The 26,794-nt window shown below is 39.5% G+C and overlaps 1 pseudogene across 1 annotated transcript in view; it reads left to right on the forward strand.

The window, feature by feature from the left end:
• LOC309645034 (ski-like protein pseudogene) overlaps positions 1 to 26,108 on the forward strand; it is a 43,026-nt pseudogene extending 16,918 nt beyond the window's left edge. Inside the window, exon 2 of the transcript XR_014268802.1 lies at positions 13,489 to 26,108. The product of XR_014268802.1 is annotated as a ski-like protein pseudogene (transcript). The remainder of the gene's footprint in view (positions 1 to 13,488) is intronic.
• The last annotated feature ends 686 nt before the right edge of the window (positions 26,109 to 26,794 follow it).

The raw sequence follows: 26,794 nt of genomic DNA on the forward strand, positions 1-26,794 counted from the left end.
TGTTGAACTCATTAATCTTAAATCATTTATTATAAATTCAGTGAAACCAATCAAGGGAGTTTTTTATCTTAAGGGTCTTCAAGTATGCCGGAGAAAATCTAAAATGATTGCTGAGTGACACTTAGAAGATAGCAGTGTAATTCAAGCTATGTCCAACAGGTGGCACAGTAATCATGGTCAAAGCAGCCAAGGAAATGCTCTTTTGAAAAGGGAGAGGGATAACAACAATAATTAATATTTGCATAATGTTCACAAAGCTCTTTTACATATATTATCTACATGAATTTTTAATCCCCACTTTACAAATGAGGAGGGAAATAAGGGAACTTTTCCAAATCCCAGAATCTTTTCAGAACACAATATCAATCAATTAGGTAAGGTGATTTCAAGGATCCACCAGAGACCCTGTGATTTTCCTTCCAAATTACCTCCCTCCTTTTTTGAAAATGTGTGAAATGTTACTTTAGGAGCATCAACTCTTTGGCTGAGGCTTTAAATTTTAAATATTTAAATGGAGGGTAGGGATAGGGGAATGTATGAAATACTTTAATTCATTTGCACTTTAGTGTAAAAAGTTTAAAATATATTCTTGAGAACCACTTGACCTAAGTGGGTTGGGTGGATGCAATAAGTGTTCATAAGGGCACTGAGGACGTGAAGAAGAGCCACAAAGATGAGATGGCAGGTAGGGGAAGGATGGGGAACTATAGGAAGTGACATTAACTTAATTTTGCCATAGGCTAACCTGTCATTAACTTAATTTTGCCATTGCCAGAGGATTCCATTCATCAGGGGGTTTGTTACCCCAGGAATTGGAGAGTACAGTTCAGGACAGTGTAGAATCAAGTAAGAATGCCTGGGAAATTCTCAAGAAAACTTTCTGGCATCCTCTAGAGAGAAGGTAGAAAATCAAGAGTCAAATCTGGGGTTGTAGGAATGAAATCTGGAGTAAAATAGTAACGTCTGAAATTCCAAGTTTGGCACCTGGAGTTCAGTGTTAGAATCTCAGACTCTGATAGAACTTGGAGGTCAAAAGTAAAATACAAAAGTCACAGATTAGAACTTGTGTTCCATATAGCATCTTGTGTTGCTATTATTGAAATTCCAGAAGTAGAATTACTTTTTTTTTTGGCTGCACTGTGTGGCTTGCGGGATCTTAGTTCCCCAACCAGGGATTAAACCCTGGTTCTAAGTCCTTTATATGTATCATTATTATTATTACATGTAGTGCTCACAGAAAAAACCTGTCAGGTGAGTACTATTATTATCATCCCTATTTTACAAATGAGGAAACCAAGGCATAGAGAGGTTAAATAATTTTCCAAAGGTCATACCTGGGAAGCACAGAGATGGTATCTGACCATAAGCAAGTATGCCTCCGGAGTTCATGCTTTTAAGCACTATGATAAGTACCTCTAGATTCTAGAGTTTAGAAGAACGTTAAATTTCATTAGTAAAACTTGAGGTGTAACAAATAGAACCTTGAGTTACCGTAATAGAAACTATAATGCCAATAGCAGCATCTTGAGTAATCTTTATGTCCAATGGTAGAATGAGGGACTCACACAATAGAAACTGAATAAAACATAAATTATTCAATTCCAAAATTAGAGCCCCAAATGAAGACATTGATTTAATCTCAGTAATTGGAGTCCAAAATTCTACTACCAGAACTTCAGACTCAGCTCTGAACCTTCAGGTCTAATCCCAATAATGGAATCTGTGTTCTGAGAGTAAAGTCTAAGTTTCTATAGTATAATTTTAGTTTCTGAGAGTAGCACCTTGAGGGTTTTTTTGTTTTTGGTTTTTTTTATTGTTTATTTTTGGCTGTGTTGAGTCTTCGTTGCTGTGCACGGGCTTTCTCTAGTTGCGGCGAGCGGGGGCTACTCTTCGTTGCGGTGTGCGGGCTTCTCATTGCAGTGGCTTCTCTTGTTGCGGAGCACAGGCTCTAGGCGCTTGGGCTTCAGTAGTTGCAGCACTCAGGCTCAGTAGTTGTAGTGCACGGGCTTAGTTGCTCTATGGCATGTTGGATCTTCCCAGACCAGGGATTGAACCCCGTGTCCCCTGCATTGGCAGGCGGATTCTCAACCACTGCACCACCAGAGAAGTCCCAGAACCTTGAGTTTTAAAGGTAGAATTTTCTGGGGAGACCTAGGGTTTTAATAGCAGAATCTAGAATTAGTGGATTCTTTAGTTCTGAGATTGGAAATTGGGATTCCAATAAGGAAATCTTAAATTGAAGTAGTAGAATGTAAGGAATATTAAGATCTTGGGTTCAGAGAGTACAATACCACGTTCCAAAAGTAGGATATGTGATTCAAAGAGTAGAACCTGGAGTTGTAATATTAGAATCTTGGGTTTTGACAAGAGAATCTGGGATTATTGGAATATTAGAATCTGGAATTTAGGGAATAGAATCTGGAGTTGCCAAAATAGAAGCTATAATTCCAAAAGCAGCATCTTTGGCTTTAGTAGTGGAATCTGTTTGCCCAGTGGGAAAATATGGGACTCACAGAATACAACCTGGAATTCCAAACATAAATTATTGGGTTCCCAGAGTAGAATCTGTAGTTCAATAGATTAATTTTATGGAATGTTAGTAGAATATAGACTTGTATTAGTAGAATCAGATATGCTCAGAGTAGACCAGGAGGTCCACTATTTGAATCTGGAGTTCACAAAATAGAACTTGGGAGTTTCAGTAGAACAATCTAGAGGTGCAATTGAAGGATTCTGGGACTTAAAGTAGAACTTGGATTTATAATGGTGGACTCGATATAGTTAGTTTTCATCTCAGTTTTCAACCCTTATCCTGTGTTAATAGTAGGATCGTGCCTCAGCAAAAATCACTGTTTCCTGTTTAATGAGGGAAGGTTCTTAGAGAGTAGGATTTCAACTGCCACTTTCAGAAGTGTGTAGAATTGGATGTAACCTCCCAGTGTTACTGAAGGCTATTTGGCTCTAGATGAAAGAAGTCTTCTAATCAATGAGCCAGGTGATTAGGCCTGTGTTATGCGCTCCGAGGCATTCCAAAGGGAAGATTCTATCCTTGTCCTGAGAAGCTAACCATGAATGAGACAATACAAGCCCAATGTAGGGTAGAATGTAATTGGGGCGAAAATGTGTAGGCCGGCATTATTGAAATGGGGGAAAGAGATAAGTGAAGGCTTCAACAGTCAAGGAGGATCCACAGAGGAGGCATTTCAAAGGACAGGTAGAATTTAAATAGGCAAAGAGGAGGCAGGGCATTTCAGGTGGGAAAATACTAATCATTTATGGAAGTAGGGTCTAACATGGTGTGCACTAGCAATTTTTCCACAAAGAAGTATTATGGAGTGTCCACAACTCACTAGGTACAATGTAGGCCCTGGGGAAATAAAAAGAAATCACAAGTAGTTTCCTCTGAGGAAATTATGTGGAAAAAACAATTACAATGACTTAGGCATTAGATATACCTGGGTTTGAAAAGCACGCTCATTAACTTACTAGCTATGTAACTAAGCAAGCCCCTTTGTATCTTTGAGCAAAGAGGATAATGATACCTCCCTCAAGGGTTGTTGTGAGGATTCAGAATATTCATGATGGGGTGTGTGTGTGTGTGTGTGTGTGTGTATAAAGAGGCACATGGGGGATGCTAGTTGATGATGATGTTGATAGTGATGATATGCTGAGTCACATACAAAGTGTTAAGAAAATACAGAGCAGGTGACATTAAAACTGAGTCCTGATGGTAGGATGCATCTGACAATCAGAAAAGGGAAAGGGCATTTCAGGCAGAGGAAGCAAAATTTATAAAAGTACAGAGGCATGAGAGGGAACAGTATTTTGGAAGACCTGGTCATTGATGAGGCTGGATTAAAGGGTTTTTAGTGCCAGGCTAATTGCCTTTAGGTGATGGTGAAGCATTGAAGTGTCATTAGTAGGGGATTCGCTCAACAGAAATATATTGAACAGGCTTAGGGCCTAACTGAATACTAACTAGACCAGTGTAGGAGAGATGGTCTCTGCTTGCATATACCTTACAAAAATTCATCTGGGAAGAAAGATAAATAACAACATGAGCATAGAAAGAAAAGGTTGGGCTTCAGAGTTAGGAATCTCTCCCTATGTTTCACCCATCAGGTTTACTAACATTTACTGACCCCTCCTTCAGGGAGTCTGTGAGCTCCCTGAGAATAGAGACTATGTCTTTTTCCCCAAAACTTCTTTCTGTGGAAAAACTCATACATACAGAAAAGTTTAAATAAATATCCATGAACTCAACTTCCTAGGTTTAATAATCAACATTTTGATTTATTGTATATTTTTTAACTATATGGAAGTTGCGGACACCATGACACTTTACCACTACATAATTCAGCATAAATCTCCTAAGAATTAGGATATTCACCTGCAGAACCACAATATCATTATCACACCTAATAAATTAATTCCCTAAAATCATCTATAATTCAGCCCATGTTCAAATTTTTCCAATTGTCCCTAAATGTCTTTTATAGTTAGTTTTGTTTGAATCAATTTTCAATCAAGATTCAGGCAGCTCATTGGATCATTGTGTACCTTAATATTCTTTTCATCTAAAATAGTCACCCCATTTTTTTCAATTACAATGACTTTTTAGAAAAAGGAGGCCTATTTTCTTAAAGAGTGTCCCACATTCTTGATTGTCTGGATTCTTATAAAGTAGAAGTTAAATCTAAAGGCTTGATTAAATATAGGTTAAACATTTTTGGCAAGACTACTTCATAGGTAATACTGTGAACTTCATGTTGAATTGCTTTGAGAGGTACATAATGTCAAGTTGGCCTACTCTTGGTGATGCTATGATCATTTGGTTAAAGGTGGCCAATCACCACACTCCCCCACCCCCACCTTTGCAATAAACAAGTAATCTATGGTGATATACTTTGGTACCATGTAACAACCTCTCACCTAATAGTTTTAGGATCTATTGAAAGACCTTGCGTGAATTAGTTATTTCACTGATGGTTGAAATGTGATTTTCTAATTCTATCATTCCTTCTATATCTATGGCTGTCATTCTTTTGAAAAGAACTTTTTGCTTCTAACATGGGATGAACTAAAGTTCTTTCTTAAATTGCATGATAAAATGTTTAATTCTTTTCCTTTTTACTACCAATTTTTAGAGTAAGAGTCGGTGAAATAGTCACCACTAATTGTGGCAATGGATTTTTTTCTTTTACTTTTCTTTTAGATAGTATCACTTTGGGTTTGTAGATTTTTACTTATTCAGTATTCTACAAACAATGACAATTGCATTTAGTTTGTCATTATCTATTTTAATGCTTAAATTGTCCCAAATTTGGCCAGTGCAAACTCCTTCAAGCTGCCTCCTGTATAATTTTGATATGGCTCCATCATTCTTTGAGCATTTCCTTACTTTCTGGAACAAAAAGATATCCCATATTCACTTCATACTTTCTCTGCCCTAGACCTGGGATCAGCCATTTTTCTGGAGGGACCCCTGTTTCCTTTTATTGGGGAATGATACCTAGAAGCCCTGATCTAGGCATTAGATGTGCTTATTGCTACTGGGGTGTCACTGATTCTGGGCTTATTCAGTGGACGGAGCTAGAAAACTTATATTTTAAAAAGCATGAGATAATATTGATATTTCCAATTAAAGCTTAAGTTTTTCTTAACCGCTATTATATTTTTCTTAACATGAAAATCATGGTTTCTAATAACATTAACACATTTATTTATTTGTTTTATCCTATAATATACATGAAATAGTTTAGAAATTATAATACCAATGTACTAACAATAAGACTAGAATAAAATTTAAGATTTCTTTGCAGATCTTGTCCTTAGACACTCTCCCACATCCTACTTAGCAGCACGTTCAAAAGAAACTTGAAATAATCTTTTCTGTCTAGTAATTATAGTAATAATTTGATGTACAGTTAGGTCCATATGCTTTAATTTATCTTCAATTTTAGTGTTTATTTTAAAATTTTTTATTTTATTGGAGTATAGTTGATTTACAATGTTGTGTTAGTTTCAGGTGTAGCGCAAAGTCATTCAGTTACACCTATGCATGTATTCATTTTTTTTAAGATTTTTTAAGACTCTTTTCTCGTATAGGGTCATCACAGAATATTGAGTAGAGTTCCCTGTGCTATACAGTAGGTCTTTGTTGGTTATCTATCTTATATACAGTACTATGTGTGTGTTCATCTGAAGCTTCTGATTTATCCCTCCCCCCCCCACAGTGTTTACTTTTAAAATAACATCTTGAATATGTAACATTTTACATGGCCTAAAGTTAAAATATTTTAAATACTATATTTGGAGAAATCTTCATTTCATATTCTCCACCACATTTTTCCCTCTCTTGATAGGCAGAAATTTTTAGTAGCTTCTAAAATACTTCCAGTGTTTGTGTTTATTTCCTCTTTCTTTTAAAAAGTCCTTTACTTCATGGGCATATATCCAGAGAAGACCGTGATTTGAAATGATACATGCACCCCCATGTTTATTGCAGCACTATTTACTATCACCAGGACATGGAAGCAACCTAAATGTCCATCTACAGAGTAATGGATAAAGAAGATGTGGTACATATATGCAATGGAATATTACTCAGCCATAAAAAAGAATGAAATAATGCCATTTGCAGCAACATGGATGGACCTAGATACTGTCGTACTGAGTGAAGTAAGTCAGACAGAGAAAGACAAATATCATATGATATCACTTATATGTGGAATCTAAAAAAAATGGTACAAATGAACTTATTTACTAAATAGAAATAGAGTCGCAGATGTAGAAAACAAACTTATGGTTACTGGGGGAAAGAGGGGTCGAGGGGAAGGATAAATTGAGAGATTGGGATTGACATGTACACACTACTATATATAAAGTAGATAACTAATAAGGACCTACTGTATAGCACAGGGAACTCTTCTCAATACTCTGTAATGACCTATATGGGAAAAGAACCTAAAAAAGAATGAGTATATGTATATGTATAACTGATTTACTTTGTTGTACAGCAGAAGCTAACACAACATTGTAAATCAACTATACTCCAATAAAAATTTTAAAAAGTCTTTTTACTTAAAAAAATTGAAATCTACAGAAAAGATGCAAGAATAGTTTAATGAACTATCCTTCACCTAATTCATCCGTTATTAACATGCCTCCATTTGATTTCTCTCTCTTTCTTCGAAGTATTGATGGTGTTATTTTTATTATTTGCTGAACCATTTTAGAGTAATCTGCAGACATCATGACCCTTTACTCCTAAGAGAAAGGACATTTAAAAATATGTCATAAAAAAAAAATGTCATAATACGATGATCAATTTCAGGAAATTTAACATTCATTCCATATTTTTGTCTAATACATAGTCCATATGCAAATTTCACTCATTGTCCCACTAATGTCCCTTAGGTCAAGAAACAACCTCTCCACAAATACTTTCGCATTTCTGCATGGTTAGGTCTTTCTGAGAAAACAAATTCTGGCAACCTGGGTTAAAGGGTGATTGAACAGCAACCCTAAAGATAAAGACTTCTGGAGACATAAAAAGTCTTCTCCCTCCCCATAGCTATTTTCTCCAGGAAGGTAAAGTAGAGATCTCTCCAACCTCTCCCTAAATAGGATTTGTTGCTTTCCAGAGGAAAGATCTCTCTTCACCTCTAGAGGGAACGATGGGCAGCTGTGAAGGCCGTGCTAGATAGGCTCTGGGATTCATAATTTTGGAGTTTCTCTTATGTAGTACAAACTCCACGGTATGTGCCCTCTTTCTGTCACCCCATGGGAAAATAGGGCATAAAAAACTGGTGCTAAGATTAGGTCAGTAGAAACAGTTCTATCTCTGATCCAGATCCAGAGGTTTCATGTTCCTCTGTGTGTGTGTGTGTGTGTGTGTGTGTGTGTGTGTGTAAAACTGTGGAAGTGAGATAACATCTCAGACCATTTATAGTTCAGGACTTAACACTTTATAGCGTTTTCCTCCCCAGATCCAGGATCCTATTGGGAAATGACATGTTGCATTTAGTTTGTCAAGTCTCTTTAGTGTCTTTTAATATTTACCTTTTAACCTTTTTTGGTCGCTCATCACACTGACATTTTTGAAGAGTTCAGACCATTTGTTTCATAGTTCCCTTCTTTCTTACACATTCGCAGATAGGGAGGGCCAACTGTACTCTTCTGCACCTTGCTTTTTCACTTAACAATATATCCCAGGGAATTCCCTGGCTGTCCAGTGGTTAAGACTCCATGCTTTCACTGCTGTGGGCCCAGGTTCGATCCCTGGTCCGGGAACTAAGATCCCACAAGCCGTGCATCGCAGCCAAAGGGGGGGAAAATATATATATATATATATATATATATATATATATATATATATCTCCCAGAGATTATGCTGTATATTAAGGCTTTCCTTTCTTTTCTATGGATGCATACTCCTTCTTTGTTTGGATATCCTGTTTCCCTAGTGTGTTTCATATACAGTAGGTACTCAGTGAGTGAGTGTTGAGAAAGTAGATGGTTCCAAAAAAAAAAAAAAAAAACGGGTAAATGAATGGGGAACAATTGAGCAGAAGAGCAATATATAGCCTGGACAGAGAATAATTTGGAGTCAGACAGACTAGGGATGCAAATCCAGCTCTGCTGGCATTGGGCAGTTTAGCATAGTGGTTAAGTAAGCAAGCTCTTAAACCAGAGTACCTGGGTTTGACTCCACCACTCACTTAGCTGTGTTCCCTTGGGAAGGCTATTAAACCAACTGTGTTTCAATTCAGTTTCCTCATCTGTGAAATGGAAATAATAAGAGCAACTACTTCATAAGGTTATTGTGAGAGCTCAATAAATATTAGCTATACTTTATAGCTATAATTTTTCTAAACCTCAGTTTCTTCATATGTAAAATAGGGCTAGTAATACCCATTCAGCAGGGAGAGTGTTGAGGACTAAGTGAGCTAATGTCTTAGTATAGTGACTAGCACAGAGAAGTAATCAATAAATTATAGCTATCAAGACTAGGGGATAGAGGATTATCGGTACTGCAGACTCCTGTGAAGGCTGGACTTTATCTTGTTCACTAACGCAGGCCCAAGCACAATACTTTTCACATTGGCTTTGGAGTTAGACAAATCTATTTGTGTTTAAATTCCAGCCAGGACACCTGCAAACTGTGTGATCTTGGAAAAATTACTCAACCTTTCTGATCCATATTATCCTCATTGATAAAACAAGGATAACATTAGTTTCCATCTCAAAGTTATTGTTGGAATTAAATAGAATGATTGGTGTAAAGCTCTCTGATCTCACCTTAGATGATGATTAAAAAAAAAGTAAAGCAGATTGCTGCCCATGTATGTATGCATTACAAAATATATTTTCATGATTATTTCTCTGTGGTAGCCATGAGAATGTGACTTGGGAGACCTCCAACCAGGGAGGGTAATTGACCAAGGCTTCAGCTGCTGAATGGTGAAATCCATCACTGCATTTGTACTGAGGCCATGCCTCCCATGGGCTGGCCCATCAATTACTGAGTGTGGCAGAATACTAAGGCAGACCTGTTTCTGGGAGACATGGGACTTCTCTGATCATTGACTTTGGCTTGGGGATTCCATATGGCTTTGCCAAACCTTCCTCTGACTGCAAGGAAGCCTAGGGTGCTTTCACCCAATCTGTTCTCCCTCTCTCCTTCACTTAGGGTCAGACTTACATGGTAGTCTGACAGCTCTCTCAGCCTGTTCCAGAAATTTCTCATAATAAAACCTTTGCATGATTAATCCCATCTTGGATCCTTTGAGGGCCCAGACTAATAACCCCCTTGGAAAAGGATCACTTAAACATAATGAATATGTGCCTTTTTAAATGCTAGAGTTCATGATGAGTATATTTAAATCCAGATATTAGCCAAATTCTATTTTGGAAGGAACAATGACTCAGAGAGGAAAGGAAACACTGTAAAAGGTCTGACCCTCAGTCACTTACTATTCCTGCTCCTTCTCTCCTTCATCTCCTACAGATGTTACGCCCAATAGATTTATTGCATTTTATCTCTGTCTTGGTGTCTGCTTCCTGGAGGACTCTAACTGACACAGCCATCCAGAGGGGGAGAACTCCTGGCTCTCAAAAAGTGTTTTATACAGAATGAAGGAGAAAAGCTGGAGTCAGGGTGGATGAGGGTGTGTGTGCAGATGGGCTATCAGTGCCACTTCCCATTTTGTCTCCAAAACAGTACCTGGAGATCAGTATATGCAAACTTGAGAGTTGAAATTAGCCAAAATTAAATTCTTCTAACCCACTGAACAAGGTCATCAGTGATATAAAAAGTGATTATGTAGTTTAGTAAATTAGAGGTCATGATTGGATGATGGTCTGGGGAATAGAGCACAATAAAAGCTGTGGAAAACTTCACATTCTTATGCCTTGGATTTTAGTTCTATTTTACTAGGCCCAGGCAATAAGGTTATGGAAATGAGTCTCACAACCAATTGCCAAATGAGTTTCACTGTTCTGCTTTATTGCCCAAAATATACCTCAAGCCTCTGAGGGAAAGAAGAAAAGTCAGATAAAAGGTAAAATAATACCAGTGGCAACGTAAGAATACTCTTGCACACTTTATGGATGTCAGGGCTGGGTAGCCCCTGGTGCAGGAAACCATTGCCTCTGGCAGATAGCACAGAGCCCTATTGAGGAAGCCATGCAACACAGAGCCATCTCTGTGTCCTATTTGCTGTCCCATTTGCTCCAGGAGCTGTGAGTGGGGAAGATATCCCAATACCACTGTAAGAATTAATTAGATAAAATGAGCATTGGGAAATTAATCACTGGCCTAGATTCTGGCTCCCTGGATACAGTCATCGTCAGGATAACCTGAACTTGGTGGTCAATCATTCCACAAGGGATATACAAGATATGAATGTTCTTATACTCATTTTGTGAAGGGAAAAAGTCACACTCTCACAAACATTTTTTGTTATCTGCATAAAGGAACTTTGATTTATTACTTGGTACATATTTTGCAAAAATTAAGAAGACATATATTAAAATCTACCATATGGTATCCAGTCATAATAGAACTCTGGCAGTGAAAATAGAAGCCCAAATGAATGAATAAATGAAGTGGCAAAAACTAGATTTGATTTTATATCTGACTCCCAAACCCATTTTCTTTTCACTTGACCATGATGTACTTATAAGCAGTCATTTCCTAATCCCATGCAAATTATTCTGTGAGAGGAATAAATGCTAGTAAGTAAAATAGAAAACTGCCATTTTGGTGCAAAGCTAAATCACAGATTCTCCATAAATGTTAAATAACAATGGTAGGGGACTTCCCTGGTGGTCCAGTAGTTAAGACTCTGTGCTCCCAATGCAGGGGGCACGGGTTTGATCCCTGGTCGGGGAACTACGATCCTGTATGCCGCCTGGCGCGGCCAAAAAAATAATAAAATAAAATAACAATGGTAGAAATCCATCGGTGGCAGTGTGCTTAGAATTTATAGTATCACACAGAATCCCAGGGGGGAGAAAAGACCATTAAAGTCCTCAAATCTAGGGGTTTTCAAATATGTTCAGGTAGTAGAGTTCCTGGAACTCACAGTGTTCTTTGCAAAACTTCACAGATTACTGACAGCTAGTATTATATAAACTGGAAATGATTTCACTAGCAGATGCCATGATGTAATGGGAAGGAGCAGGCTTTGAAGTCTCACAGATCGGACTTTTCCATTCACTAGCTTGTGACCTTGAGTAGGTTAGTTAACCTTTCTGTGCCTCTGATCCCTCATCTGAAAAATGGGGACGTCTCCATATCAGGATTGTTAATGATTACTTTTGACAGATGTAATGCTAATACCTTGACAAATGGTAGCTACAGGTCCATAATTCCGTATGTAAAATGCTTGGAGCCAGATTTTTTCAGAATTAAGAATTTTTTTTGGATTAAAAAAATGTAATATGGGACATATGTCTTATAAGTAACACCCCAGCTGAGTCTGAGGCAGTACCCTATAATCCAACACTTTTATATTTCTGCAGCATTTGCACCAAGTTTATTAAAAATATAAACTTTTTCTCAAACCATCTTGAATTTAATTGGGGTTTTGGATTTGTGGATAAGGGATTGTAAACAGGTATTAGTATTATTTGAAGATAATATGAGTGCTATATGTATGCAGGTCTCCATTGCTTAAGAAAATATGTATTTTTATGAGGGATGCTGTTGGTATCAACCCAAATCCTTTTTGCCAGTTGATGTACGCATCCTCCAGCTGCTGCCAGTGGTGGCTGATAACAACTCACAGTTGTCCCCTTCCTGGACCTCGCCCTCAACCAAACAGGAGCCACCTCTCTCGGCGGTGACGGAAGTGGGGAGAAGAACTGTCAATGACTGTCTGACATAATCCCTTGCCTCAAAAGACTAATTTGGGGACACAGTTCTTGTTTTAGAGTTTCCCTGTGGGATTAGACCAATGCCGGTCTTCGAAACCACATTCTTCTTTAGTTTTTCTCCCCTCTCCTATGCTGCTTCTATCTCTCCTCTTTTCCTAAGAGCAAATCCCTCAGGCTCTGCTTCTAGGGAACCTAACCTAAGACATTTGGTGCCAAGAGTAGTCCTAGAGAGCAGATTCTAGGAATGGGAGTCTGAAGTTGGATCACGCAAGGACTGGACGGCAATGTGGTAGATGGAGTACGAGATTCCCTGGCATACTGTAAATGTAATTGCAAAGACTTTCACCTATAGCGAATTGGGGTGGAATACGGGCGGAAGGAAGGGGATGCTCAGTCTAACTGGCGCAATGTCTAAGACGTGAAAGATATATGGGAGCCGTCGGGACCCCGGAGACCGGGACGCCCGTCACCGCCCCCTCCCGCCCCCGTCGCCCGTCTGCGCCGCGCGGGGATGCCCCGGGCTCCACCCGGCTGGTCGGCGCCCAGCGGCTGCGGGATCCCGGCTCGGCGCCCCACGCGCCCCTCTCTCTTCTGACCCCGGGGGGGCGAGGGAGGTGCAGCCTTAGGGGTGGTGAGGTAAACCCGAGAACTTCCTGGGGAGAGGGTGCACGGGGGACTTCCACAGTCTTCCCCGCGGCCCCCTCAGTGGGGCGGTGTTGGGAGTGCACTGGAATGTTCCGAGACCGCGGAGGCGGGGGGTGTTAGGGGGCTCCTTTTCCTCCACTTCCCACTACCCCCTTGCACGCCCCGAGGCGTCCCAGGTCCCTTGCTGGCCACACCTCCTCCCCCCGCCGCCTCCTCGGGTTTGAGGTGGGTGGGTGGCTTTGCGAGAGCCGAGGATTTCAGGGTTTGGGGGCTCCCCCATTCTAGGTCTTGCCTCCTGCCCTCTTCCTTGGTCTGCGTTGGCTGAGGTGTTCCCGTAGTGGGCGAAATCGGTACGTTGGCTAGTGGCCTTGGTCCTTAACCCTTTGGGTTTGTTTTAAGATTAATTAAAAAGAAGAATGAACAGTAATCCTTGAAGATAACTGGGCAATTTTTCTTTAGGTTTCGTTTTTAATCGTACAAGTTCAAGTGGAGTCAGAAGCTCTTCTTACTGGTGTGAGGACTTATACAAGCCTTCATTTTGTCCACACAGACCAACAGATCATCATTTTCAGAGAAGATACTTTTTTCCCTCCTTTTTTGGTGTCCTTGGTACCAAATACTAAATTCGGGTGCATAATTCTGACACAAGTAATTGCATAAACTTTTCACATGTTGTGCTTAAAACCAAACCAAACTGTTGCGTTGAACTTGGACATGCTGAATTGAGAGAACTGGTAACTTTATTTTAATACATATATATGAAGAATTTAAGAAAATAAAGGCTTCCTCGGAGGTGTGCCTCTTAAAATTATTTTCTTTGTTATTAGACATAAAATAAGAAATTTTATAGCACTTGCAGTGAAATTATACTAGAGTACAACCAGAACCAAAACAAAGTTGCAAAATCTATTGACTAATTTAGGGAGATGTCTCTTTGGAAATTTAAATTTTCTGTGAGAGTTAAGTTACCATAAGTATTGGTATACATTTCTTCTCTCTCTTCAAATAAGTAACTAAATAACAACGCAAATCTCAGACTTATTTAACACAATAGTTTTTAGCAATGGAAAACCTACAGACAAATTTTTCCTTGGTTCAGGGCTCAAATAAAAAACTGAATGGGATGGGAGATGATGGCAGCCCTCCGGTGAAAAAAATGATGACAGACATTCACGCAAATGGAAAAATGATGATAAACAAGATGCCAACAGTAAAGAAGGAACACTTGGATGACTATGAAGCGCCAATGGAAACTGATGAAGAGCATGTCAAGAGAACCTGTGCCTCTGTGCCTGAACCTTTACATTTAAATCCCAGTTTGAAACACACTTTGGCACAATTCCATTTAAGTAGCCAGAGCTCTCTGGGTGGACCAGCAGCATTTTCCGCTCGGTATTCCCAAGAAAGCATGTCACCTACTGTATTTCTGCCTCTTCCATCTCCTCAGGTTCTTCCTGGTCCACTGCTCATCCCTTCTGATAGCTCCACAGAACTCACCCAGACTGTGTTGGAAGGGGAGTCTATTTCTTGTTTTCAGGTTGGAGAAGAAAAGAGACTGTTTGCCCCAAGTCCTAAATTCTGTTCTCCGAGAATTTTCACTCCAACAAATAAATACAGTATGTGATGAATTGTACATCTATTGTTCAAGGTGTACATCAGACCATCTTCATATCTTAAAGGTCCTGGGAATACTTCCATTCAATGCCCCATCCTGTGGGCTGATCACATTAACTGATGCACAAAGACTGTGTAATGCTTTATTGCGGCCACATACTTTTCCTCAAAATGGTAGTATACTTCCTGCTAAAAACTCATTGGCTCAGTTGAAGGTAACTGGCAGTGCCTTTGAAGTGGAACATGAATGCTTAGGCAAATGTCAGGATTTATTTGCGCCCCAGTTTTATGTTCAGCCAGATGCTCCGTGTATTCAGTGTCTGGAGCGCTGTGGAATGTTTGCACCCCAGACATTTGTGATGCATTCTCACAGATCACCCGACAAAAGGACTTGCCACTGGGGCTTTGAATCAGCCAAATGGCATTGCTATCTTCACGTGAACCAAAAAATACTTAGGGACACCTGAAGAAAAGAAACTGAAGATAATTTTAGAAGAAATGAAGGAGAAATTTAGCATGAGAAATGGGAAGTGGACTCAATCCAAGATAGATACACCACCAGGAGTGGAATTACAGTCACGGCGGTATCCAGTTATAAAGCAAGAAAGTGACCATGTTTCTCAGACACATTCATTTCTACACCCCAGCTACTACTTATACATGTGTGATAAAGTGGTTGCCCCAAATGTGTGGCTTACTTCGGCTGTATCCTAGCCTAAAGAGGTCACAAAGACAGAGGCAAGTAGATCTATACTAAGACATTCGGAGAAGCCTCACAGCAGTGGGAAACATCAAAAAACAGTGTCTTATCCAGATGTCTCACTAGAGGAACAGGAGAAAATGGATCTAAAAACAAGTAGAGAATTATATAGCCACTTAGATCCATCAGTCTCAAATAATTCTACAAGCAAAAAGAAACCTGAGTCTACCACTTGCAACTTAGCCAGAGACACAAGTAAGGCGGGAATTGACCGTGATGCTGCAGCTTCATCTCCACTTATTGTCAAAGATGTCATTTGTGAGGATGATAATGGAAAAATCATGGAAGAAGTAATGAGAACTTATGTAAAACAACAGGAAAAACTGAACTCAATTTTGCAGAAGAAGCAACAACTTCAGATGGAAGTTGAAATGTTGAGTAGCTCAAAAGCTGTGAAGGAACTCCCTGAAGAATAGCAGAATTTACAGAAAGAGCTTGAATCTTTGCAGAATGAACATGCTCAAAGAGTGGAAGAATTTTATGTTGAACAGATTTAGACATAAAATTAGAGCAGGCAATGAAACAAAAATGTACCTGTGACTCAAATTTAGAAAAAGATAAAGAAGCTGAATATGCAGCACAGCTGGCAGAACTGAGACAGAGATTGGACTATGCTAAGGCTGATAGGCAAGAACTCCAAGATGAACTCAGACAGGAACGGGAGGCAAGACAGATGTTAGAGATGATGATAAAAGAGCTAAAGCTGCAAATTTTGAAATCATCAAAAACTGCTAAAGAATAGAAACCTTTAAAGAGATTCATCTGTGTGTTCCCAACAGGGTTTATTTTTGTTTGTTTGTTTGCTTTGGTAATTGAATTCTGAACAATTTATCTGCATGAAAATAACTAGGCATTGTATCCATTTGTAGAGCAGAGAAAGTGAAGAGATTATATATTAGTATATAAATTTTTACATTTTCCAAATGAATGAAAATGTGTGTTTCTTTGTACTTTTTTTCCAACCAGCTCAGTAACAGTACTTTATGGTTTCAACTATTAGATAATCTGCCTATATTTCCAATGCAATTTAGCAGTTGCATACTTTTTTAAAGCTGCATTGTGTGATGGAAAATAGTTTTGATCAATTTTGTTATCCATATTTCAGATTCAACTTTAGATACAATGGTGGCTTCATATTTCATATATAGAGCTACTCAAGGAGTTGAATCTCCATTTTTTTTCATGAACACAATCTCCTTTCTAAGTTAATATAGTATACTCATTATTATAATCAAAATTTGCTTTAATTTTGTTCATAATGTGGAATGAATTTCCACCAGTTCTCTTCTATTTAATGTCTCCTAAGAGACATTTTGTCAATAGAGGAATTTCATTGATGAGGTTATAGCACACCCCATGGGGAAGGATAACATGCTTTCTTATACACAGCTGCTAAACACAAGAAGCAGTTATAATTAATTTTGTTTAAATGTGGTTATATTTAGAAAAAAATTTTTATGTAGCAACTTTAGAAGAGGGAATAAAATGTAATAATTTTTGAACTTTTATGTTGTTAATAGTGGTGTGAAAATATTAATGTACTTGAGAAAAACTGATACCATTGATGTACATCAGTTTCTATACAACCCATAATCCTCCTGTACAGTTTCTGTATGTAGTTGTGGGTCTTACTGATATTTATATAATGGATTTGTTTTCCTTAATGGATTTGTTTTCCTTTAAATTGTAAAACATTAAACACTTTGAAGGTTAAAAAAAGAAAAATATTTGGGAAACAGCAACTATAAGGATTGTGGAAGTGGGTGACTGATGCTGAGTCTGATGAAAGACTGATAAAAGAAAATGACCTAAGATCTATTAATCAACAATTTAAAACAAAGGACCTCACTGTTAGTATTTAAAGAGACCCTCATCTCTTGCAGCCAGTATTCAGAGATAATATCAAACAGAATTTTAAGAATGGGAGAATTTTAGAAAAGGCTGAATTCTCAGTGTAGGAAAGTTTCCTCATAAGAGTTGGGTCCTGATGGGGAAGAAGTAGGACCTTGAGATTTGGGGTGAAGATATCTAGGTAGATTCATTTGAAACACTTGAATCCCAAGACTCCTCTGAATCCTCTGAGCCTATAGAAGTGCCCCTCTGGCCTAGGTGGGAAGATAAAGGCCCATCCCTCCCCACTTTGTTGGTACCTTATAAGACAATGTAAGTCCTCTTCAGGATCTGCTCTGATTTCTCCTCGTGGCCACCAGACTCATAACTAGGATCAAATGGCCCAAGTAGGCAATATTATATCCCCAAATAGCTATAGCACCTGACTTACATGTAATGGCAAGTACCAGGAAAGGATGCCTGAGGGCTGGATAAATGGGAGTGGGAATTTAAAGCTGGATAAGGGAGAGTTCATCAATATCAGGGCTCTCTGCTGTGACACAGGATTTAACACTCAGCAAGGACCCCTAAGAGATGGTTCTATACACTGCTGGAATGGCTCTTTAAAACTTGAAAAAAGTGATAGCCACACATTAAATAAATAGAGATGCCAGAACTGCCATGGTAAAAGGAATCAAAAGGCTTAATGAAGTGGGCCTGCAATAATGGGTTTATTATCTAAGACTGAAAAATCCACCAGTCAATCGTGTTTTTTGGAAAGCTTGGAGGACACTCCATTTACCAAGACAACGAAGAATGCACTAGGTAGGGAAATTACCCGCATATTGAGAATCTTGCAGCAGCTGTGGTCTCTAAGTCAGGACTGATGGTAGGAGATGGGCTCCCTAGTAGCAATGAGGATAAGAACTCAGATTAGCAGAGACCAGGTGGCTGTACTTCACCATCAGAAGAACGGTGGGGCTTAATGTTAGAATAGTAGCCAGGAGGGTCTGGCCAGCAGGGATTTTGGTGATGGCTCAGAGAACATGGTGTTCGGGAATTCCGTGGTGATCCAGTGATTAGGACTCCACACTTCCCGGAGTGCAATCCCCGGGCAGGGAACCAAGACCCTGAAAGCTGGGTGGCGCAAGAAAAAAAAAAAAAAAAAAGAACATGGTGTTCTTAGGGCCAAGATAGATGGACGGCCATTGTATATAACGAAAAGGGAGGGGAAAATGAGGAGTTGTTTAATGGACATAGTTTCAGTTTTGCAAGATGTAAAAGTTCTGGAGATCCGTTGCACAACAATGTGAATACACTGAACACTACTGAACTGTACCCTTAAAAATGGTTAAGATGGTATATTTTATGTTGTGTGCTTTTTACCACAATTTAAAAAATTTTAAATTGTTTACCAAAAAAATGGATGAGAAGGCTGAGATCAGCTGCTCCACTGGAAAGTCACAAATCTTTGCCTGTTGTCAGACCCAGAAGCTATCAATTGTAGGAGACCAGTTTCCCATGAGGAAGCCCCCTATAAAACCACAGCAAGTATACATAGTAGTGATTCCTGCAGTCCTTCCCCAATCTATGGCCATTTATTCAGATAACTCTACAATGGAGTAAGAAAAATACCCAGATCTTTCTAAGGTTGCTGGAGACAGGGTCCAAGTTAACACTGATCCCTGGGGACCTAAAGCATTAGCATGGTCTCCTCATTGGAATAGGAGCATATATGAGTTAGGTAAAATGAAGGCTTGGGCCAGGTTTGTACCACAGTTGTTCCACTAGGTGTATGGACCTACCCAGTTATTTCCCATTCCTGACTGTATAATTGGAATGGGCATACATAGAAACAACAGAACTCTCACATTAGTTTCTTGACCTGTAGAATAAGAGCTACTAAATAGTAATAAGGCCAAGTGGAAGCCCCTGAAACTGTTCCTGGACAATGGTCAAAATAATAAATTAAAAACCTGTCACATTTTAGGGGAATGGCAGAGTTTAGTACCTCCCTCAAAACTTTAAAGAATGAAATAATGATGGTCCCTGTCATATTCCTATTTAATTCACCAGTCTGGCCTCTGCAAAAACTGATGGATCATGGCAGATGACAAACTTAATGCAAACTTAGTCAAGCAGTGGCTCCAACTACACCTGCTATGCCGGATGTGATATCTTTCTAGAGGAGATTAACAGAGCCTCCAGTACATCGTATACAGCCATCGCTGTAGAAAATGTGTTCTTTTCCACACCCATCTGGAAAGAGGATCAAACAGGATGGGCAACTATACATTCATGGTCTTGCCCCAGTGTCATATTCTCTGTCTTATTATAGTCCAAAGGTATCTGAACCGTTTGAAAATTCTAACATGATATTAGTCCAGTAATATCAATACCATCAGATGTGATAGGAAGTAAGTGGCAAGTATTCTGGATACCTTAGTAAGGCATATATACTCCAGAATGTGGGGGAGAAACTATACAAATATTTAGAGGCCTACCACATCAGTGAAGTTTTTACAGGTTGAGTGATCTGGAGCATTCCAGTACATTGCTTCCAACATTAAAAAAAAAACAAAAAACCATTGCACAATGCACCTCTTACCACCAAGAAACACATTTGGTAGGCCTCTTTGGGTTTTGGAGGCAGCATATTCTACACTTGGAAATACTGCTAAGACCCATTTATCAGCAGATACAGGTTTGTTGGTTTGCACTCCACAGGCCTACAAGCCCTGTACTTGCCCAGCTTCAAGACCAAAGAAAGAGCCCAGAGTCAGCAACAGAGATATCAATGGTTTAATGGATAGGGGGACCTCACATGTCTGAAGCAAGGTACCGGAGCAACACCCCACCATGTGTGGCAGGTGGCAGGCAGGACATGGCGGCAGTCTTTGTTCCCAGTGGGAGGGGGAGGTTACCAGTTATAGGGCGAATTGATGTCAGGTTGGCTCTTCAGTTACCAGGAAAAGCAGCAGAGGGGCACACCACCACCTTTCACTACCCCTTTGATAAGCTATCATAGTGGAGATGTTCTGATCTAAAGCAAGAACAATCCTTAGCTGGGGCCTGGGGCAAGTAGGTAGGAAGGTCAGTCATGTGAATAGGGTATTGGTGAAGCAGGCACTGGTTGAGCAGGGCATTACAGAGAACAAGAGAACAGCCATCTTGAGTGGCCTGACCATACAGGTTGGAACCTTTGATTGGGGCCCAGAGGAAGAAAGGACTGAAAGATTAAAACTGAGATATGATCAACACTGCTGCTTGGGCTCTATGACTCGACAGATCCCATGATACTTGAGCTATCTGGGAACAGAGAATGACACTGTATGAAATCTCTGGCCACCACTTGGCTCAAATATTTGGACATTCATGCATTTCTAAGTTTAGTTGATTCATGTTTACTTAATATGTGCTTACCATATGCCAGGCCCTGTCCTGGACACTGAAAACACAAAGATGTAATAAAACCTATTCTCTGTTCCCAAGTAGCTCAGTCTAATTTTACTCTTACTATTTGCCTGCCATTTGACTCATCTATTTCCTCCACCCTGGCATTTGCTAGGATTCAGGTAGTAACAAAGTGGGGCCAAATGGGGAAAAACTTGAGAACAATTCTATTAACTAAAAATCGACCACAAATCGGGCCAAGGCCATCATGATTTGATTTGAACAAGCCACATCAGTCATGCTGTAACAATAAAAACTCAATTACTGAGACCTACTGTGTATATGCCACACACTTCATATACATTTATTTTCCCCCCAAATTCTGCAAGGTGTTATCTCTCTCCACATGAGAAAACTGAGGTTTAGGAAGTTAAGGCATCCAAGACACATGTGAAGTGTCAGAGCTAAGATTTGAATGTAGGGTTACTTCTGGCACCTCAAATTCTCTTTTACCACTATATCATACTACCTTCATGCTACTTCCAGTGATCCGTAAGTCTGAAAATACCTTGGTGTATTCCAATTCCTTCATTAAACATTAAATTCCTATTTGAAGCCCGCCAGTGACAACAAGCTCTTCAAAGTGGTCCTTTGCATCTATGATCAGGAGATTCTTGCAGAGGAAATTCAAATGTCCTCTCTTTAGGATCATTTAGTTGCAAAGAACACTCAAGCTAGGCAGAGGGAGGCGTTTTGTTTTGTTATTTTGGCTGCGTTGGGTCTTCGTTGCTGCGCGCGGACTTTTCTCTAGTTGCGGCGAGCGGGGGCTACTTTGTTGGGGTGCGCGACCTTCTCATTGCAGTGGCTTCTCTTGTTGTGGAGCACGGGCTCTAGGCACGCGGGCTTCAGTAGCTGTGGTGCACGAGCTTAGTTGCTCTGCGACATGTGGGATCTTCCTGGACCAGGGATTGAACCCATGTCCCCTGCATTGGCAGGTGGATTCTTAACCACTGCGCCACCAGGGAAGTCCCGAGGGAGGTGTTTTAAGAACACAAAAATCTCACTGGAAAGTTAGCAACCCAGGAACAGAAAAAGGACAGCCAGGCATCATGGGGACAGGAATTCTGAAGCCATTTTCTGAAGCTGTCATTTCTGCTTCACTCATTTTTCATTCCATATCATTCTTACCAGCTTCCATTGCTTGCTCACGGCCTGGCATTAGTGCTCTAGCCCCATCCTACTTGACCTTTCAGTTCAAGATTCCATTATCATCTGACTCGGTCTTTTTTTTTAGTACAAAATCCTTAGAAATACATAGATTGACCCAGTTTAACCTATGGGTTGGATCTTGGATCATGTTCTAACCTTGGTCTGACCACCTATGACTACGGTGGAGTCACCCCAAAAACATGGCTGTCTGAGTTTAAGTAGGATCTGTGGATGTAAAACAACTTCAGAAGGGGTGTGAACTGGGCTTGACACACTGTGTTAACAACCTTGTACAGAAAAACATAAAGATGAGATGAATATCCTCTTTTTCTGTGACACTTAAACAGAGTCTGTAGCAACCAAGTATGATCTTTTATTTTTTGTTTGCTATTTTCTAACTTAACTAAGTACCAAGGAGGCAGGGATTGGCTCCTATCCATCTCTGACCCCTCAAAGCACATATCCTAGGGCTCTCAACACCGTGCCCTGGAACAACTTGATGCTGAGGTAAACAGTATTTGTGATGGGGTACACTTACCTACTGTTGGCTGATCTCTTAAACATAGGGTACCAAGAGGCATACTGACAGTTTGATTTTGTGTGTGTGTGGTAAAATATACACAACATAAAATTTACCATTTTAGCCACTTTTCAGTGGCATTAAGTACATTCATGTTGTGCAACCACCACGACTATCCATCTCCAGAACTTTTTCATCATCTTGAACTGAAACTCTGTACTCACTAAACAGTAACTCCTTATTTCCCCCTCCTTCATGTGCTTAGTAACCACTGCTCTGTCTTTATGAATTTGACTATTCCAAATTACCTCACGTAAATGGAATCATACAATATTTGTATTTTTGTGTCTGGTTTATTTCATTAAGCATGTTTTCCAGGTTCACCTTTGTTTTAACACATATCAGAATTTCATTCCTTTTTAAGGCTGAATAATATTCTATTTTATATATACTAGGTCCCCTACATATGAACAAGTTCTATTCTGAGAGCTTGTCTGTAAGTCCAGTTTCTTCATAAGTCCAACAAAGTTAGCCTAGGTACCCAACTAACACAATTGGTTACATAGTACTGTATTGTAATGGGTTTATAATACTTTTCACACAAATAATACATAAAAAACAAAAAATGAAGAAAATATTTTTAATCTTACAGTACAGTACCTTGAAAAGTACAGTAGTACAGTACAGCAGCTGGCATCCAGGGGCTGGCATCGAGTGAACAGGCAAGAAGGTTACTCACTGGAGGAGGGAGAGGAGGTGGGAGATGGTAGAACTGAAGGATCGTCAGCAATAGGAGATGGAGGGCAAACTGCAATTTCACTCATGCCTGACGCCGATGGCACAGGTTCTGGTTCCTTGCTGGATTCAATTCTATCTACCCTCTTGAAAAAATGATCCAGTGATGTCTGGGTAGTAGCTCCTTTTTTCTTGTCATAGATGACATGGTAGCACTGGACTGCATTCTGAACGGCTACTGCAACCTTCGTGCACTGTTCTTCGTTTGGGTCCTATGCCTCAAAAACTAACAGTGCCTCCTCAAATAAAGAAAATCCCTTTGCCATTTCCTGCATCATGACTCTCTTTGGTTCTTCAGTTACTTCTTCTTCCTCTTGTCTCTCTTCATCCTTTCTCTGGGCCTCCAATTCCATCAGGTCTTCATTAGTAAGCTCTTTGTGTTGCACAGCAAGGAGTTCAGTGAAGTAGTCTTCTTGCAGATCTAGCTCCAGTTTCTCACTGAGGGTCACTAAGTTGCTGAAGACCTCTTTGGACTCCTCATCCACCTTCCAAATCCATGAAAATCATGAACAAACTGCAGGCAAATGTTCTTCCAAACCCCATTCATGGTGACAGCCGTAACCTCACACCAAGCAAAGTCAATGTTTTTTAAGGCCTTGTAGATGGTAGTCCTTCCAAAATTGTCACAAGGTTGTTCCTGATTTGTCATTCATCTTTACTGCCTGATGAAAAGTGTGATGTAAATATTTCTTGAAAGTCGCTGTAACTCCCTGGTCCATAGGTTGGATGAGCAACATAATATTCGGTGGCAGATGCACTACTTGGATGCTGGGATGAAAGTTGTCCATGAATGGGGGGTGGCCCAGAGCATTGTTGAGCAGCAAAAGAATGTTGAATGGGACATCCTTCTCCAAGCAGTATTTCTCTACCTCAGGGATAAAGTGGTGGAAAAACCAGTCCTGGAAAATGGCCTGTGTAACACAGGCTTTGGGGTTACTCTTCCACACAACAGGATGAGAGCCCTTGGCTATGTTTTTAAGGGCTCTTGGGTTCTCTGAATGATAAACTAAGAGAGGCTTCAGCTTCATATTGCTGGAAGCATTGTCACCAAACAACAGAGTTAGCCTATCCTTTGCTGCTTTATAGCCTGGCATCAACTTTTCCTCCTTACTGATGTACCTTCGGTCTGGCATCCTCTTCCAGTACAGCCCTGTTTCATCCACATTAAAAACCTGCTTGAGTCAATATGTGCCTTCATAAATAATTTCTCAAAGTGTTTCATGAAACTCTCGGGCAGCTACCATATCTGCACTTGCTGCCTCACTGCTTACTTTTACATTGTGAAGGTCAGCTCTAGCCTTGAACCCTTGAAACCAGCCATGGCTGGCATTAAAAGATGCGCCCTCTGATTCTTCACTGTGTTTCTCCTTCAAGTCTTCATAAAGTCTTTTGGCTTTCTCTTGAATCAGCATTAAGCTTAGTGGGACTCAGTGCTGAAGCTGATCCTGCATCCACACACTGAGAAGTTTCGCCATCTCCTCCATCACTTTTACACGCTTCTTTGATATTGTTGTCGACATCATCGGCACAGCCGACTTCACATGTTCCATGATCTTGTCCTTGTTCTTTAGAATCGTGCCAATGGTTGAACAATTCACATTTTAAGAATGAGCAACATCTACCATATTTTTGCCTTGCTCCACTCTCAATTATTTTCTTTTGTTTCCATCGTTATTGCTTGGTGTTTCTTAGCAGTACTGGCTACATCACCGCTGCGTTTATGCTTGCTTCTGGACATCCTGGGCTTGAAATAAAGATACTGTACTACTGTACTCTATAAAGTACAGAAAAGCACAACCACTTGTAGAGGATGCACGCACATGACAATGTATGCCAGACACGTGAACTAACTTATGTGATTGGACATGCAAATGCATGTTCGCATCTTTGAAAGTTCACCACTTGAAGGTTCATATGTAGGGGACTTACTGTATAGACATTCTGTTGATTCCTTCATCTGTTGATAGACATTTGGGTTGTTTCTACTTTTTGGTTACTGTAAATAATGCTGCTATGGGGACTTCCCTGGCGGTCCAGTGGTTAGGACTCTAAACTTCCACTGCAGGGGGCATGGGTTTGATCCCTGGTGAGGGAACTAAGATCCTACATGCTGCACAGAGCAGCCACCAAAAAAAAAAAAAAAATTGCTGCTATGAACATGGGTGGACAAGTATCTGTTTGAGTCTCTGTTTTCAGTATCTCTCTGCTTTGGGGTATATATCTAGAAGTGGAATTGCTGGACAATCTGTGTTTAATGTTTTGAGGAGCCACTATATTGTCTTCCTCAGTGGCCACACCATTTTACATTCTCACCAACAATGCACAAGGGTTCCAATTTCTCCACATCCTTGCCAACATTTGTTTTTTGTTTTGTTTTTAATAGCAATCCTAATAGGTGTGGAGTGGTAGCTTACTGTGGTTTTGATTTGCATTTCCCTAATGATTAGTGATGTTGAACATCTTTTCATAAGCTTATTGTATATCTTCTTTGGAGAAATGTCTATTCTTTTGCTCATTTTTCAATTAGGCTGTTTTTTGTTATCATTGAGTTGTGGTTACTTATATATTGTGTATATTAATCCTTTATCAGATATATGATTTTCAAATATTGTCTCCCAGTCTGTGAGTTGCTTTTTCATTCTCTTAATAGTATCCTTTGATACACAAGTTTTTAATTTCCATACACTCCAATTTACCTAGTTTTTTCTTTTTTGGCTGTGCTTTTGGTGTCACATCAAAGCAACCATTGCCAAATTCAAAGTCATGAAGCTTCCCTCTGTGTCTTCTTCTGAGGATTTTATAGTTTTAGTCTTATGTTTAGGTCTTTGATCCATTTTGAGTTAATTTTTGTCTGTGGTGTAAAGTACAGGTCTAACTTTATTCTTTTTCATGTGGATATCCAGTTTCTTCAACACCATTTGTTGAAAAGACCATCCTTTCCCCATTGAATGGTCTTGGTACACTTGTCAAAAATCATTTGACCATACATATAAAGGTTTATTTCTGGGGTCTCTACTCTATTCCACTGCTCTGTATGTCTGTCTTATGCCAGTACATTGTTTTGCTTGCTGTAAATTTGTAGTAAGTCTTGAAATCAGGAAATGAGTCCTCCAACTTTCTTTTTTTCAACTGTTTTGGATATTTGGGACCCCTTAAGATTCCATATGAATTTCAGAATGAGTTTCTTTTTTCTTTGTTTTCCTTGGCATGAATACTTTATGTTCTTTTTATAACTTTTAAAAAATACTGAAGTATATTTGATTTACAATATTGTGTTAGCTGTATAACATACTTTTTTTTTCAGAGTATATTCTAAGTTATTACAAGATATTGGGTATAATACCCTGTGCTATACAGTAAATCCTTGTTGCTTATCTATTTTATGTATAGTAGTTTGTATCTATTAATCCCATACTCCTAATTTGTCCCTCTCCCAACTCCCCTTTGGTAACCTAAGTTTCTCTTCCATGTCTGAGTCTGTTTCTGTTTTGTATATAGATTCACTTGTATTATTTTTTAGATTCCATATATAAGTGATATCATATAGTATTTATCTTTTTCTGTCTTATTTCACTAGGCATAATATTCTCTAGGTCCATCCATGTTGCTGCAAATGCCAATATTTTATTCTTTTTTATGACTAA

This window comes from Balaenoptera physalus, assembly GCF_965194825.1.
Source record: "Balaenoptera physalus genome assembly, chromosome: 1".
NCBI classification, from domain to species: domain Eukaryota; kingdom Metazoa; phylum Chordata; class Mammalia; order Artiodactyla; family Balaenopteridae; genus Balaenoptera; species Balaenoptera physalus.